The sequence below is a fragment of the Nymphaea colorata genome, chromosome 5 (assembly GCF_008831285.2).
Source record: "Nymphaea colorata isolate Beijing-Zhang1983 chromosome 5, ASM883128v2, whole genome shotgun sequence".
NCBI lineage: Eukaryota > Viridiplantae > Streptophyta > Magnoliopsida > Nymphaeales > Nymphaeaceae > Nymphaea > Nymphaea colorata.
This window is the reverse complement of record NC_045142.1, coordinates 13560197-13576087: the sequence shown is the minus strand read 5'-3', so window position 1 is coordinate 13576087 and position 15891 is coordinate 13560197.

Genomic DNA, 15891 nt, shown 5'->3' with positions numbered 1-15891 from the left:
GTATTAAGTTCTAGATCTACATCCCTTCAACCTAAATCCATTTCTCTCTAGATTCATAATCCATCTGCTACTATAGACCTTTATCTCAAATCCAACTATTGAAATCACAATCCAATGTCAGTTTCTGGTTCCAAATCCCTCCAAAACCTCATTGCATCTCTATCAAATCCATCTTCTATTTTGGATCTATAGCTCAATTTCAACTCAAACTTTCAATCTATTTAAGATCAATGAATAATCCAACATCTTTTTCTGGATTGGGTTTTTTCAAACTCAGGATCCATGTCTATTTGGTGTCGAAGACCTACTTCATTTTTTCTAGACATTAGACCTTCTTGCCCAGTCCATGATTCAATCCAAGATCTAGAAATCCACTCCTACACCAAATATGGATCTTCATTTCAAATCAATCCATCTATATTGTCAGTTATCCAAGTTCAATACTCTAGAAGCCTTCTTTGGGTCCAATCCCCAATCCAAAATCTGCCCCCGTTTGATATCAATATCTAGTTCATGAAGATCCTTGAATATTCCTAGCTTGAACTCTCTCTCCTTTTACAAAAGCTCTTTAGTTTGACTCACTTTTGGACAAGGTAAGCACATCTCTTACTTTGCTTGTTCCTTTTTCGTGATTTTATTTTCCGATGTATTAGAATCGAAATTGGTTCAGCCTTCACAGAAGTTGAAACCACTTCCTGCTTATCACTTTCATCTTTGCTTTTATTATGCCTAACTACACTAACATTTAATCTCTTCCAATTTTCTTATGAAAAGGCTGGATGAAGGCTTAATTGTACATACAAAATGGATGGGTTTACCTTAAGATTGCAACAATAATCATATTGTCTTTCCAAAGCATCTTCCATGCATATGCATTCATTTCATTGCATTCACAACTATATAGTGTTAAGCTATTCCTAACCATGCATAGCAAGGGAGGAGCCAACATTTTTTTTAGGTAGGGCCGAATAGTATTTTCAAAATTTGTACAAGGGCCAAACAACAATTTTTAGAATTTTTACATATGCCAAGTTAAAAATTTTCAAACACGTATGTATAATTTTTTTTTTCCAAAAATGTGAGGGGGGTCAAGTCTCCTGCCGGGCCCCTCTTCCCTCCGCCCCTCATGCAAAGCAAAAGGCTACATCAAGGTAATATTAAGTAGCTTTCATTTCATTAGTTATTTAGATCATGCAAGTTAGCCGCTTATGTTCTTTAATTAGAATATTAGGTAATGTAGCACGCATGTAGGCATTCATATGGTGGATATTTATATGTATTTTCGCATAGTTTTTTTGTCCCAATATGTCTAATAGTTTAGATTTTGTCTTGCATAACCTGTTATACAATAGATTTTAACATATTCCAACCGAATTAGCATTGTAATTAGACTTGGCCTTTTCTAAATTTGGGACTCCCATGGCCAAACCATGTCTTTTCATAGAATTTTCTATGAAATCCAGCTTTTTGAACATAATTTCTTGGGACCATATTTGGATATCTAGAACTGGTTTTTCAATTCTATAAAAAGAAGTTGCTTCTAGACACGTCTAGACATCCCAAACCAAATTTTACAAAACTCTCAAGTCATTTTGGCCAACCTTTTTTTTAAACATGTTTATGACTTTTTACAAATGTGTAAAAGAAGTCTTTCTAAGATGAATACAGATATCCCAGATCAAATTTTAGCCCAATCACGGTAGTATTGATGCCATTTTGGATCATTTTATGGAAGTTATTTTTCTACCAAAATCGGTTTTCTATTTTCTACTAAGCATTTTACCTGTCATAAATTGCAGATATCATACCTCGTGATTTGGGATTAATATTTTAATTTTGTTGGTTGCACATTGTTATTACGTATGTCTAATATTTAGCTTAATTCAAGTCTGTTTAGTGGGTTTTTCAACCAAATTATTGAAACCAATTGTCTATAAAGTATGTTTTGATATGTCTCAGTCCTGAAGTTCCAAGGATAATATCTTGAGTTATACTAGACTTTTTAAACTATGTAAACTGGGCAGATTCTTAGATGTGTCTAGATCATGTCCACTGATTTTTCAATTATAAAAGGGCGCCAATTGAGGATGTCTTAATCCTTCTCTGTTGATGCTCTTAGCTCCATTAACCATTAGGCATGGCTCTAGTAAGTGTGTGAGATCTTCATATTTACTAATGAGGGATAAAGGTGGAATGGTGTTAGAGTAAGAATTTATTAACAAAAAAGGGGGATTTTGGTTGCTCGAATGATTAACTTAACTGATGAGGAAAAGCAGAATGGAGCATTAGAGCTGCAATCTAATGAGAAAGAGTGGTGATTTCTTTGCTTCCAGACAATGGCTGTAAGGATTTCATTGTTTCATTGACGAACAAGAAGCTTCCATGTCAGAGGTAGAACATCAATGATGGAAATTCATCAGAAATATAGAATCTGCTGATGGTGGGTAGAGAAGCACCTTCAAAGCTGTCAATTGACAAAGTCAGTGTTAATAGGGAAGCAATGCTACTTCATTAGAAATCCCTAACTTATAATGGTGAGTAGACAAGCACTGTCATGCGAGCTGAGTTTCTTTGGTGATTATGGTTGAAACGTTGGACAAGAGCTTTGAATTTCAGAACTAGTCTTTTAAGGGGAAATTTTGCCATGATCTCCATGGAGTTCTTAAATCTAGCATCATCTTTACCATCACAATCAAGGGGGAAGTCAGGGGCAATCGATAGGGCCATGGCCCCTCCCCGTGTTTTTTAATTACATGTAATTTTTTAAAAATTTCATTTAACCAACATAAAAATTTTGAAAATTTGTGTATCAACACTATTAAATTTTGATACTATAGTTTTGCCCTCCTAATAAAAAAAATCTCTATCTCTGCCTCCAATCACGAATGAACACCGCCCTAGACAGAGCCAAGTGGGGCCAGCAGGGACCATGGCTCCCACACACCCAAAAATTTTTAAAGGAAAGGATTTACATTTTAATATCCTAAAGAATTTAAACTTAACCCATTTAGAAATTCTAAAAAATTGAATGGGCCCTTGTGATTTTCTTCAAACATTATATGTATAACCCTGGAGCATTTGGCCTCCAAAGCAAAAAAATCTAGCTCTACCCTTGATCAGCACCACCATGATAATTACTTCTCCCACTGATACAACTAAGTGTCTCTTCTATACTTCAAAATGATCATGACCTGTTCTTAACCTTTGTCTTTTGTTTTTAACACAACCATTATCATTCATGAGACTCCATCACCACCATCATTACTTTATCACTATTGTTATGGTAACTGGTACGCCATCATCATAACCATCACAACTTACTTGCATTAGGGTATCCACCTGAGGCTGCCAGCAACTTCCTTCTTGAGAACCATACTACCGTGGCAATTGTGACCCAGGTATTAAACTATAGATTTCTTTCAATTGAAGGTCTTGAATCAGAATTCTGGACAAGTAGAAGGAGATTTTGCTGCCAACAAAACTCAAGTTCTGGACATTGAAGTCATGAAAGAATTGACCATTCTCTCAAACTTGCTTTTGGTTGATCGATATGCATGATCAAATTCTCTAGTTTTTTAGTTCACTTAAGATCCAAAACAAATCACAATCAACTAAGATTTTCTGATTGAATAAAATACAACTAGGTCAAATAACTTTCTGTATCGTATGGACATTCACTTGAGTCATTGCTCACTAGTTGATTAATTGTTGTCATTATGATTTCCACTGATTGGTCTTTTCATCATCTGTTCCAGTTTTGGTTGTACACACTATGAGTTGTGGGTATGGCCTATGGTTATACCATACAAGCCATTTATAATGTGCAATGGGTCATCCTCAAAAGCGATGTTATGTAGGCTTGTTAAATTGCTACTCATCGAGCTTGCATACTACACAATAACTTGCAATGTAGACTTCACAATAATCAAAGTTTTCAAACCCAGTGACTCGGGAATCGACTCGACTCAGGACTTGACTTGGCTGATCTCGACCTGTGATTCGATGGGTCAACTCGGTGACTCGGACCGGGTTACGTTAACTTTTTAAAAAAATATGTATATGCATGTATGTGTGTGTGTGTATAACTTGTCATTTAAACATAAAAAGTTCGTAAAATGATGTAATTTCACTTATATGATTACAAAAAAAGGTCAAACTAACATAAAGTCCCAGTTAAGTTCATCCTCCATGAATTGTTGCAATTTAGCATGTTAAATGCAAATATTGTTGCAATTTAGCATGTTAAATGCTAAAACAATAAGAAAAACTCTATAAATTTTGTTAATATTTTTTCATTTTTAACAAACTGAACTTGTTTCTTTAATACAGCTACAAACACAACTTATATTTTAACATGCATCAACTGTAAATTAAAAGGAATAAAATATTGAAAAATAAAGTAAAGCGAGTCAACCTATTGGGTCGACTCATTAGGGGGGTGAGCCGAGTCGAGTCACCCAAGTCACCGGGTTGACTCGGTGAGTTTTTAAACATTGACAATAATCATTTATGAACTGTAGATTTAACATATCATCGCTGAACCTAAGAATGATTTGCATCATATTCATATCCAATCTATGATGCAGCAAATCGAGGGAACTTTTTTCTAATAGATTTTGCATTTAATTCATCAGTGACTTAGAATGTGTGAGATATGAGGGGTCACAAGATTTACTTTATATGTTAGTCTTAGGGATGGAACCACATGTGTGCATGTGTGGGAAATTGCCCACACATCCCAACAAAATTCCCTTATTCACATATTGGTTTACCACAAAGTGTTGCATATTTATCAGCATTGTGCCTTTCAAACATGTATTTGTAAATTGTAAGTGCCCCTCAGCGCTACCACTTGTTAGTCATTGCCATTCACAACCATCTTCAACTTCCAATATGCAAGATTCACAAAAAAAATCATCTGGAGTTTACCATCTTCACATGCCAGGCATCTTGGTAGTGTTGTTGGTCAATGAAGTGACTAAATTTACATGGAACTATAATTATTGAATTCAGTTAGGAAATGTCATCAGTAACGAAGATCATGTGTCACAAATAGTTCCTCTCAATGGTTATCTGAAAGAATGTCGTTGCATCAAGAAATGAGAGGCGAGACAAGTGCAGCTATGATGCATGTCCACTCGGAGATGTCAACATTTTTTTGTATTTCTTATTGACATCTTGGCAACAATAACAGTTTCATGTATCTTCCAAAAAAACGGGGTAGATTTATAGAACAATTTTTAAAATGTTTCATGAATCTACCTCAATTTATGTCCAGTCGAAGATGTCAACATTTTGTGTATTTCTTATGGGCAGTTTGGCAACAGTGACAGTTTCATATATCTATCCAAAAGAGGGGGTAGATTTATGGGACAAATTTTAAATGTTTCATGAATCTACCTCAATTTTTAGGGTTGGTTCATGAAATAATAACATGTTGTTGAGTTTACCAAATGACCCCATAACCTCAATTTTTCATCAGAATTGTTTTGGTATGGTAGTAAAATAAGGCATCATGAGATTCTGACCACAAATTTAGGGTAGTTCAATTGAAAAATCAATCCAAGAAAGGAAAAGATTTTTGTCTACCCAGTTAAGATCGTATTCCAAAAAGCATGGCCAATTTGATTCCACCGCTTAAACTATTCAAACAACCAATCCAATTTTGGGTTTCCTGAAGTACTAAGAATTCTCTTGAACTATGTAAAATTTTCAATGATAGAGAAAAAGAACTCAGCAAACCCAAGGACCAGGGTCCCCACTAGAAACAGATGAAGGTAAGTGCATTCACAAGTCAAAATGAAAACGAATATTCATGTTTGGCATCACAAGTGTATATAGCTCATACAAAGGATTTGGAATCTTTAACCATATCCATAAATTACCAAAGCAACGAGAATATTACCAAGAGTGGATATAAAACTCGACCTTAACACAGTTTCTTCACATATCACTGGTGGCATTCATGTTACAGTGTCATGCTTCCAATTCAAACAAGGCATCAACAATATAATAGTAAACCTTGTAAAACTAGCAGAATGTGGCTGGGTTGTATCAACTATTTTCCCATTTTAATCATATGGTCCTGAGGAAATGAGTCTATAACCCTCACAGTGTAGACACAATTTTGTTGGACTTAGGTCTGAGGCCGCCCAGGAGGGAAAGGACCCAAGTTTCTTATGAGCCAAGTGCTGTAACGCACCATCGCCCGCAAGGTTGGCAGTTGCCGTTTTCAGTTTTGATTGAAAACGCAAAGATTAACGAGAAAAGGAAAACGGAAGAGCAACGGTGGAAATGGCAAAGCTGGGCGTTCTCCAAAGTGTGAGTAAGTCATCTACGTCGAGGCATTAGAGTTGGTCTTCATCCGCTGCACATTTGAGGTAACAAAACTAATCTGTTGTATAAGATAAACAGTAGCTTTGAGATAACCATTATTGGTATCAGAGCCACTGGTTACGGATCAACTCTCTGATCTCGTGGGAACTTTTTCTTCATCTTGATGAATCAGTTTGCATGTTGTTGCGTTTTAAGGAAATTAGCAGATCCTCCAAAGGCAGACCACCGTGTGTGTGCTTTTTTTTTTTTTTACTTGACGATAACGGTAGGACCAAAGGGGTGCTGCCATACCTTTTTTTTTTTTTTTCTTTTTTCTTTTGAGGAGGCAAAATTTTTATTGGAGCAACCCAGCCAACATAAAAGTAGAAGAGGGCAGGTCTTGCCTGCATCGCTCGCCTGAGGGAACGATCAGACCTTTCCTGCACCGCTCACTTGAACAAGAGTGCATTAACTTTTATATATATATAGAGAGAGAGAGAGAGAGAGAGAGAGAGAAATAGAGAGAAAGAGTCCGGTATTATATGGTTGTTTTTAAGCGAATATAGATACCAAAATTTTTCACCAATTCAACCAAACAAAAGTACCTTGCTAAAATTAATGAACTCCAATGCATTATAAGGCTAGCTACTAGTGGAGATCGTCTACTCATGATCATAAAGGTGCTTCCCATATGGCCGACAAATCATACTAGACTGTTTTGGGTACTTAAAATTGTAACTAAACGTTACTCAATCTTTTTTTGAGTTTTACCTTTTCTGAAAAGTTTGTAATGTTCTTTTTTCTTTTTTTTTTCATAATTTTTTTGAAGGAAGAGAGAGAAGAGAGGGAGAACAAGAGGCCGAAAATACCGACCATATGATGATTGGGACTAGCAGCAGCAGTTCGCTTTCCGTGGTTGGCCGCTGGCTTAAACCGAAATTTAAGGGGTACTAGATTATTAATCCATAATAAAATAAAAAATACTAATAAAAATTTAAAATACCGATAAGACTATTATTTTACCTTTTTTCGGTTGGCCTATCTTATTCATAATTTAATAAAAACCTAGAGGACGTGTTTGAAGAAGCAAGTCAAGGGGCACAGTAGCACAAGAGGAGTCCAGGCCCAGTCCATGTATATGGACTTCATCCTATTCATAATTTAATAAAAACCTAGAGGACGTGTTTGAAGAAGCAAGTCAAGGGGCACAGTGGCACCGGAGGAGTCCAGTCCATGTATATGGACTTCCTTTTATTTGCCTACCCCAGGCCAAAAGAGACGTCAGTGTTGGTAGGTAGGCTTGGACTAGTGGCTAATGGGCAGTTGGTTGCTGGTTAGAGTGACATAGGCGCTCATATTTTTCTTGTCAATAGAGAAAAGAACGATGCTAGTTGATATTTAGAGAAAAATGTTTGGACAGACATGACAGTGTATTAACTTTTGATAAGGCAGTTACTGAGATCAAACTCGTGGAATAGCACTAAATAAAACAAGAGTTCTGGCGATCCCGTGCCCGAGATGATACTTGTGTCCTTAGGAATGGGAAGTTGCGACACCCACATTCAAGGAATAGTGAGATGTCACAAATGGCATGCCAGAAAGAACAACTTTGAAACCTTCTTCAACATGAGGGCGTTTCGATTATAGATCAAAATTTTTCGATGTAGCACACAATTATGCGAGATCTAAACTCAGCTTTTAGACATAGGCATTGTAGATTGAATTTATTCTGTTTTTTCTTCTTTTTTAAGACAATCTTTGAACATTGTTGTAGTGGGTCTATTCAGATTCATATTTTTTTTTTATCTACATTTTGTTTGTCTGCTTGTCATTCATGAACAATTTTATATGGATAATTAATGAAATTGCATTATTTTATTAATGATTCAATTTTTATGCATGATTAATTCTTCAACTGTACTTGTAATACTTGGTTTCGTATACATGATGATGGGCATCTACTCCAGTAAGATATTAGAGCTAACGTACACAACTTAGTTGTATAGCCACAGATCACTAAGAGAGTGGGAGATGATTTCAAATTTAGTGACCTTTTGATCCTACATCTAGTGTGAAGTATTATACAACTAGAGGTGTTGACTTAGCTATACATATAAATGTGCAATAAGTTTTCTTTGACATATATTAGTGACACACATTAATAATTATGGCGGTTGTTTTCTTTCTGGTTGGCTTAGGATATGTCTGCTCCAAGTAAGTCAATCTTAGATTTAGCATGCATTGAGAAGTTGAATGTGGATAACTGTGATATATGACAGAAAAATATAGTTTCGCCTTAGAAAAGGTTAAAGCTCTTGATGCACTGAACCACATCATGATTAGACCTAAGGGAAATAATGCACAAGCACAAAAGGACTCTAAAGCTTATAATGCATGGAAATGTAAAAATGATAGTGTGGCTAGAGTCACAATGTTGTGCCCAATTCAAGATGACATCACGTGTTAGTTTGAGCATTATACTGCTACAAAATAAGTGTGGCTAGCCCTTAAGGACAGGTTTGGTGGAACATTAGCCAAACTCAAAAAGCTCACTATTAAATTTGGATTATATCATAAACAGAACCAACTTACTCTTAGTCAGCATCTCAGGAAGATAGCTAATATGATTAGAAAGCTGAAGTCAATAGGAACACAACATTACAGATAAACAACAAATTCAAGTAGTAAAAAAAAACAAAAGGAGAGATAGTCCAAGGTTGTTTAAAAATAAACATGCAAAAATTAAGGTAAGAAAAATAAAAAGCAAGATGAAAAACAAAGATGCCACAGAAAGCACAATGAAAAGAAGGACAAGAGTAAGGTGAAATGTTTCAAATATAAGAAGCTTAGTCATTCGCTCTATACTGCAATGAACCAAAGAATGTGCACACTTCTTAGACCTTAAGTTCTTTTTTTTTTTTTTTCAAGTTGTGCTCTAATTGCAGGATCTCATCATTTGTGAATTATAGACTCAAGAATAATAGACCATACGATGCATGATCGCAGTGCATTCATTGAATATCGAAAGTATCGAGCAAGGAAAAGGTCGTTGTTCTTAGGGAACACTAGTCGTGCAAAAGTGCAATGGATCAGACACTTGCTAGCTGGTTTTGGCAAGTACTTGAAATCTACTATTTTCACACCTCGGATATTCAACGAAATTTAGTTTCTGTTTATTTTTTTTATGACATTTGGCTATAAACTTCCTTTTAAAGACAATTGTGTTAGTATATTGTCTGTAGCCTCAATTATTTGTTTTAGTGTGTTAATAAATGGTTTTTTTTTGTTTTAAATACTTATTCAAATTCCTATTATATGAACAATGAATGCTTTAATGTATATTAATATGCATGCATGTATCTGAAATGCTGGTGTGGGGCATATTGGACAAAATAGATTGATTACAGTAGATCATGAGGGATTACTACGATCCCTTACAAATATTGACAAGCCTGTCTATGAATAGTTTTTAGTAGGAAAACAAACTCGAAAACCATTTGGGAAAGCAATTATGGCTTTCATTATATTACAGTTCATCCATTTGACACATGTGGACCAATGAGTATTGCATCTAAATGCGGTACATCATACTTCATCACTTTTATTGATGACTATACTTGCTATTATTATGTGTATTTAATCTTCCACAAGTCTGAGGCATTGTATTGCTTCAAATGATTCATGAACTTAGTAGAGAATCATCTTAATCAAAAGATCAAAGCCCCTTGAATAGATTGAGGTTGAGAATATTGTCTGAACAATTTAAGGAAATGTGCGATGAAGAAGACATAGATAGACACCTGACCATTCCATGTACACCACAACAAAATGGTGCTGCTGAGAGAAGAAATCGAGCATTGATAGAAATGGTCAGATCTATGATGGCATAAGTACAGTTACCTATTTCTTTTTTAGTTGATTTTCTACTGACTACAACATGCATCCTTAACGGTGTGCCTAAAAAGTGTACCTCATCAACTCCATATGAATGATGGATGGGCAGAGAGCCAAACGTTAGTCATTTGTGATTCGCAATCATCGACCAGTATGGTAAACTGGGACCAAGGGGAAAGAAATCTTTATTCGATATTGTGAACACTCCAAAGGTTATGTCTTCTTAAGAGAAAATGCAGATAGGATTGTGACTCGCATAGATTCCAATGATACTACATTCTTGAAAAATGATTACCTTAAGAAGAATGATATAAATAGAGATGTTCAACTATATGAGTTGGGTGACCTAGAATATACAAAGACAAATGATCAAGAGATAGTGACACAAGATGTATGGCCTCAATCGATTCAATATAGTGAGAGTGAACTGCATAGTGATGTTTCGTTAGAATGCAGGGAAAATAATTCCATATCGCAGATTTGAGATAGAAGATGAAGCCACGATAGTAGTACTTGATGACATTGATGTCATAAAAGGGTGTGTAAGACTCTCTCTTGTCCAAAAAAAGAAGAATGGAAGAAAGCAATGGAAGAGGAGATGAGGTCCATAAGGATTTGGGAACTTCTCAATTTTCCTCCTGTAAGGAAGACCATTTGTTCTCTATGTTCAAAAAATGCAAGTGGATCCATGGTAAAATGATACACTGAGAAAGAAGGCATTGACTATGATGAGACATTCTCTCCAGTTGCCAATAGGACTTATGTTCACCTTATACTAGCAATTGTTTTGTATATGTACTAGTAGGGATGTCAATGGATCGGATATCCGATCCGAATTACTCGAAAACAATCGGATATGGTTAGCAATTTGACATCCGATTGAGAAATCGGATCGAATTCGGATTTAAGAAGTAACATCCGATCGGATTCGGATTCGGTTTTAAGTAAATATCCGATCGGATTTTTAACCATCTTATCCTTCGGATACGGATTCGGGTTTAAGTAAATATCCGATGATTTCTGAGTTGATATCCGAATCCGAATTACTGATATCCGATTCTGAACCGTGAGTTGATATCCGAGAATCCGAATCCGATGATATCCGAATCCGAACTTGAGAGAGAGCTTGAATTGGTTTCTCCAAGTTTTGAAGTTGTGACCTATGAATGGTTAGGCAAAAGGTCTAACCAAACGCACCAACTTAAAATTATGATAAATAAAGAATATAAACTGTATATGAACAAATAATTTGATTAAAAGCTGATGACTTTTATGAAATTGCATATAATAATAGTCATATAATTACTATGTATAACATTGTACTTAAAATATTTAAAACTATATCATACAAAACCAATTAATAAATAATTAATATTATATTTAATTAAACGTTTTTGTGTAAACAAGAAAACTATTATAGTTAAGGCATCAACTAAACTTAAATAATAATAATAATAATAATAACACAGAATATCTTAAATAATGTATTTATTTAATTAAAAATAATAATAATAAACTTTTATAAAGAAATTTCAAAAAAATTAGTATTTTTAAAAATATGAAAATTAATGGCAAGTAGATTTATTTAATATGAAAAAACTCTTGAACTCATAAAAAAGTTTTAATTTATGAAATTAAAAATTATTTATTTAATCAATCAAGAAAATTATTTTGTATAATCATATAGTATGTCCAAAAGTCTTAGGTATTTGATATATAACACAAAATTCAAAAATTTGTAAGCAAAAGCCTTTAACTATTAGGAAAACAACAGATTGTCCAATTTTTAATAAACTATCTTACATATCATTGGAACAATTACATAATTTCATGTAAAAAAATAATTATTGTAATAAAGGTAAGAGGATTAAAAAATTATTTGATATATTATTAAAAACTCTTTTACGGGTGTAACACAAATTATTTCAAATAACTCAATAAAATGAGAAAAAATCATTAAATAATGTCTTTTAATTCACAATAAGTGATCAACATGAAATAATAGTTTAGTCAATTAAAATATGTTATGTTATTAGTTAAAAATAAACCAATTAATGTTCAATATTCACAATTTTTATAACTAAAGTATGAAAGCTTCTTCACCGTGTATTTTAGCAGGAAACCTTAAATAATATATTTATTTAATGAAAAATAATAAAAAAAACTTCATATTTTTTCCACAAGTTTTTCATATGATTTGTATATTTTTTCATAAGTTATTCATATGACATTTCATACTTTTTTCATATTAATTATATATATAGAACATTGATTTGATTATTTTTAAATAATAACATATTTTGATCGAGTAAATTATTATTTAATGATAATTAGATATTGAAAATTATTAAATCAAGTGATCGAGTCAATGAAGGATTGACTATCTAATCATTTTGAAATGAAAGACATGAGCAAAACAACATTTATATTGGGCATAGAGATTAAAAGGGATCACTCAAAAAAACTTCTTACTCTCTCACAAGTGTCTTGTATTAAAAAGGTTTTGAAGCGATTCAATATGAAAAACTACAAGCCAATAGATTCTTCCATAAGTAAATGTGATAGTTTTTCCACTAGAGTGTGTCTAGAAACATCAAAAGAAGGAAAGAAAATGTCAAATTTACCCTATTTGAGAGCGGTAAAATATCAAATTTACCCTATTTGAGAGCGGTTAACAGTCTAATGTACTTAATGATGTGTACAAAACCTTACATATGTCATGCAATTGGCAGTCAATAGTTATCAGTCAAATCATGAACATGTTCATTGGAAAGTTGTTAAAAGGATCATGTGGTACTTAAAAGGGCACTGAAAACTTGACACTATGCTATCACGGCACGGTGGAGAACTGCAACTTAGGGGTTACATAGATGTAAATTGGGGAGGAGACCCTAATGAACGTAAGTCTATGTTTGGAGATATATTTCTGCTCAATTGTGGGCTATATCCTGGTGTAGCAAGAAACACACTTGTGTAGTTCTATCTATCATGGAAGCTGAATTTGTAACTGGGTCCATGACAGTACAATTGGGTGTTTGGTTGATGAAATTTTTCAAAAAGCTTAACATTGTCTTAGAAGCAAGTGCTCTGATTGATGTTTGTTGGGATAATCAAGCCACAATTGCTTTTGCCAAGAATCCCATATTTCATTGTAAAACCAAACATATCGATACTAGATGCAAGCACTTGCGAGATGTAGTACAAAACAAAAAAGTTGTCACTAAACTACATTCCTACTCATTAGATGGTAACAAATTATCTTATTAAGCAAATTACTACTGAAGTATTTAAGAAGAATGCAAAGTCTATGGGACTCAATAGAATATAATCTTTCTTTAGATGAAAAAATCCCATGACTAAATTCATATATGTCACACATGTATATGTAAGTATGTAGAAGAGATACACGTTTTGTGGATCTTAAATGTCATGTACGAAATGATGAAATTGTGTGCAAGTTTTTTTTTATAGCGTTGATTGGATCAAGTTGAAGTCTTATATCATGGAACTTAAAGACTGACATAATCTCCAACATCATGTAGACCAGGAAACCAGATTCAAGGGCTTATATCATCTTAGTGGGACTAAGAGGGACATCTTTTGAGAACTCAAGTTAATTCTCTGAACGATTTGGACTCTTGGTGATTTGTATGGCTGTGAAAATTCCTTTTAATGCTTGCATATACTTATTCAAAGTGTGTTGATGGGCCGTGATACGTGAGACATATCGCATATGTTGCATTGATAACTAAGTCGACAGAAATGAGAGATGAAGAATTATCCCTGCTTCTTCATTGTATGAATCCCAATAAATATAGGATGTAAAATTATGTATTTACTTTGGTTGCCCTTATGGACTTGATTATGCCGCCTAAGGCCATGAGAGATTCGGCTTAATGGGACATATCTAGGAAAACAACCGATTCAAAATTTGTTGAATATAGTAGGAGAGGAAGATCAATTGGTAACTATACTACTGCTTATATTTATTGTCCGCAAAGTTGAATCACCAAAAAAAGGGGGAGGCTTGATTCAATAGTAAATATAAAGCATAGTATGAGCCCTCAGTCTAACACATTTAGCATCATCAAGTGCTGAGGGATTGAATAAGTAGAGACTCGTGTCGATGAATTTTTATTTTAGGGCACAATGAGCTATTCTTGATGCATACAACTACATTTTTTTTTTTTGCAGGTGAGTCACTGTGTTGCTCTAACCGGTACATAGTTAGTCAATTTTACTATGCTTGTGGGTCGCATCGTGTCGATGAGTTTTTATTCTAGGGCACAATGAGCTATTCTTGATGCATACAAATTTTTTTTTTTCTTGCAGGTGAGCCACTGTGTTGCTCTAACCGGTATATAGCTGGTCAATTTTACTATGCTTGCGGGTGGCATGATCCTATAGCTAGTATGCTGAATAACAACTCACACCTAAACCACTAAAGAAATCTTTTTGTCTCCTTGCCTGTCAGTTCGAGTGGGAGAATCTTGGACTTCGGGTCTGAATATGCCTGTGATTGGCAGGATCCAAGCTTATGAGCCAAGTATGGTAACGCACCATCGACTGCATGGTTGGCAGTTGTCGTTTTCAGTTTTGATTGAAAACGCAAAGATTAATGAGAAAAGGAAAATGGAAGAGCGAATGGCGGAAATGGCAATCAATACACAAATGGAAATATATCCATGTTTGGAGAGAAACTAAATCCTTTGGTTGATTGCTGAGGTATTGCAGTAAGGATTGTGAAGTTGGGTGTTCTCTGAACTGTGAGTAGTTGTCCCCGTCGGGGCACCAGAATTAGTCTTCATCTACTGCACATTTGAGGTAACTAAAACTAATCTATTTTATAAGTTCGACAATACCTTTGAGATAACCATTAAATTTAAAGAAAAAGGTTTTATTTGAATCTGAAATCTTGAAGCATCCAGGCTAAACAACCAGCAAAAGAAAGTGGAGCTGACAAAATCCGGTAACATGAATTAACGGGATCTGTCATGGCCTGATAGGTTTGCGTCTTTGAGAGACCACAAGGATATGCCCTTGAGTCTTCTCTTACCTATTTGTGGACTTGAGTTAAAACATCTCAGGCCATATTCAGAAATTGTGGGAGGCCAGATTTATTAGCTCATAATCATGTGTAGCACCTATATTGGTAGTAAATTTCATTTCCCAGAGAGGCCTTTTGGGGCTCTTAATTCTTTATGAATCAACCTAAAGCCACTAGACTTCACTACTTCAGAAGTTACGACGCGTTCTTCCTTTTGCCAGGCCAAGGGGGGTTCCTTTTGCTAACATCTCTGCAAAATGGATACCTCGTCTACTTTGGTACTAAGATGCTTCTCATTCCTGTCATTTGGCCTTCACATTAAATACATAATGTTTCATTCTTAGTCATTATTTTATTATGTATTGAAGACATATTTCACATAAGTTCTAACTTACAACTTCATACATAAGACAATTACTTTCACATAATAGCACTGGCGTACCACTCGTATCTGTGTGGTGCCAGGTCCCAAACCTGCACGCCCGTACTTATATGATACTGTCGACCTTTGCTTAGCAAAACCCTCGAGATTCACTTGCCAACAGCACAATCTAGCCACAGATTTAAACTGTATATTTTGCCTTGCAGAACATGTTCATCAGATTTGACTTCATGTGCTTGCGTACCTTTCACAG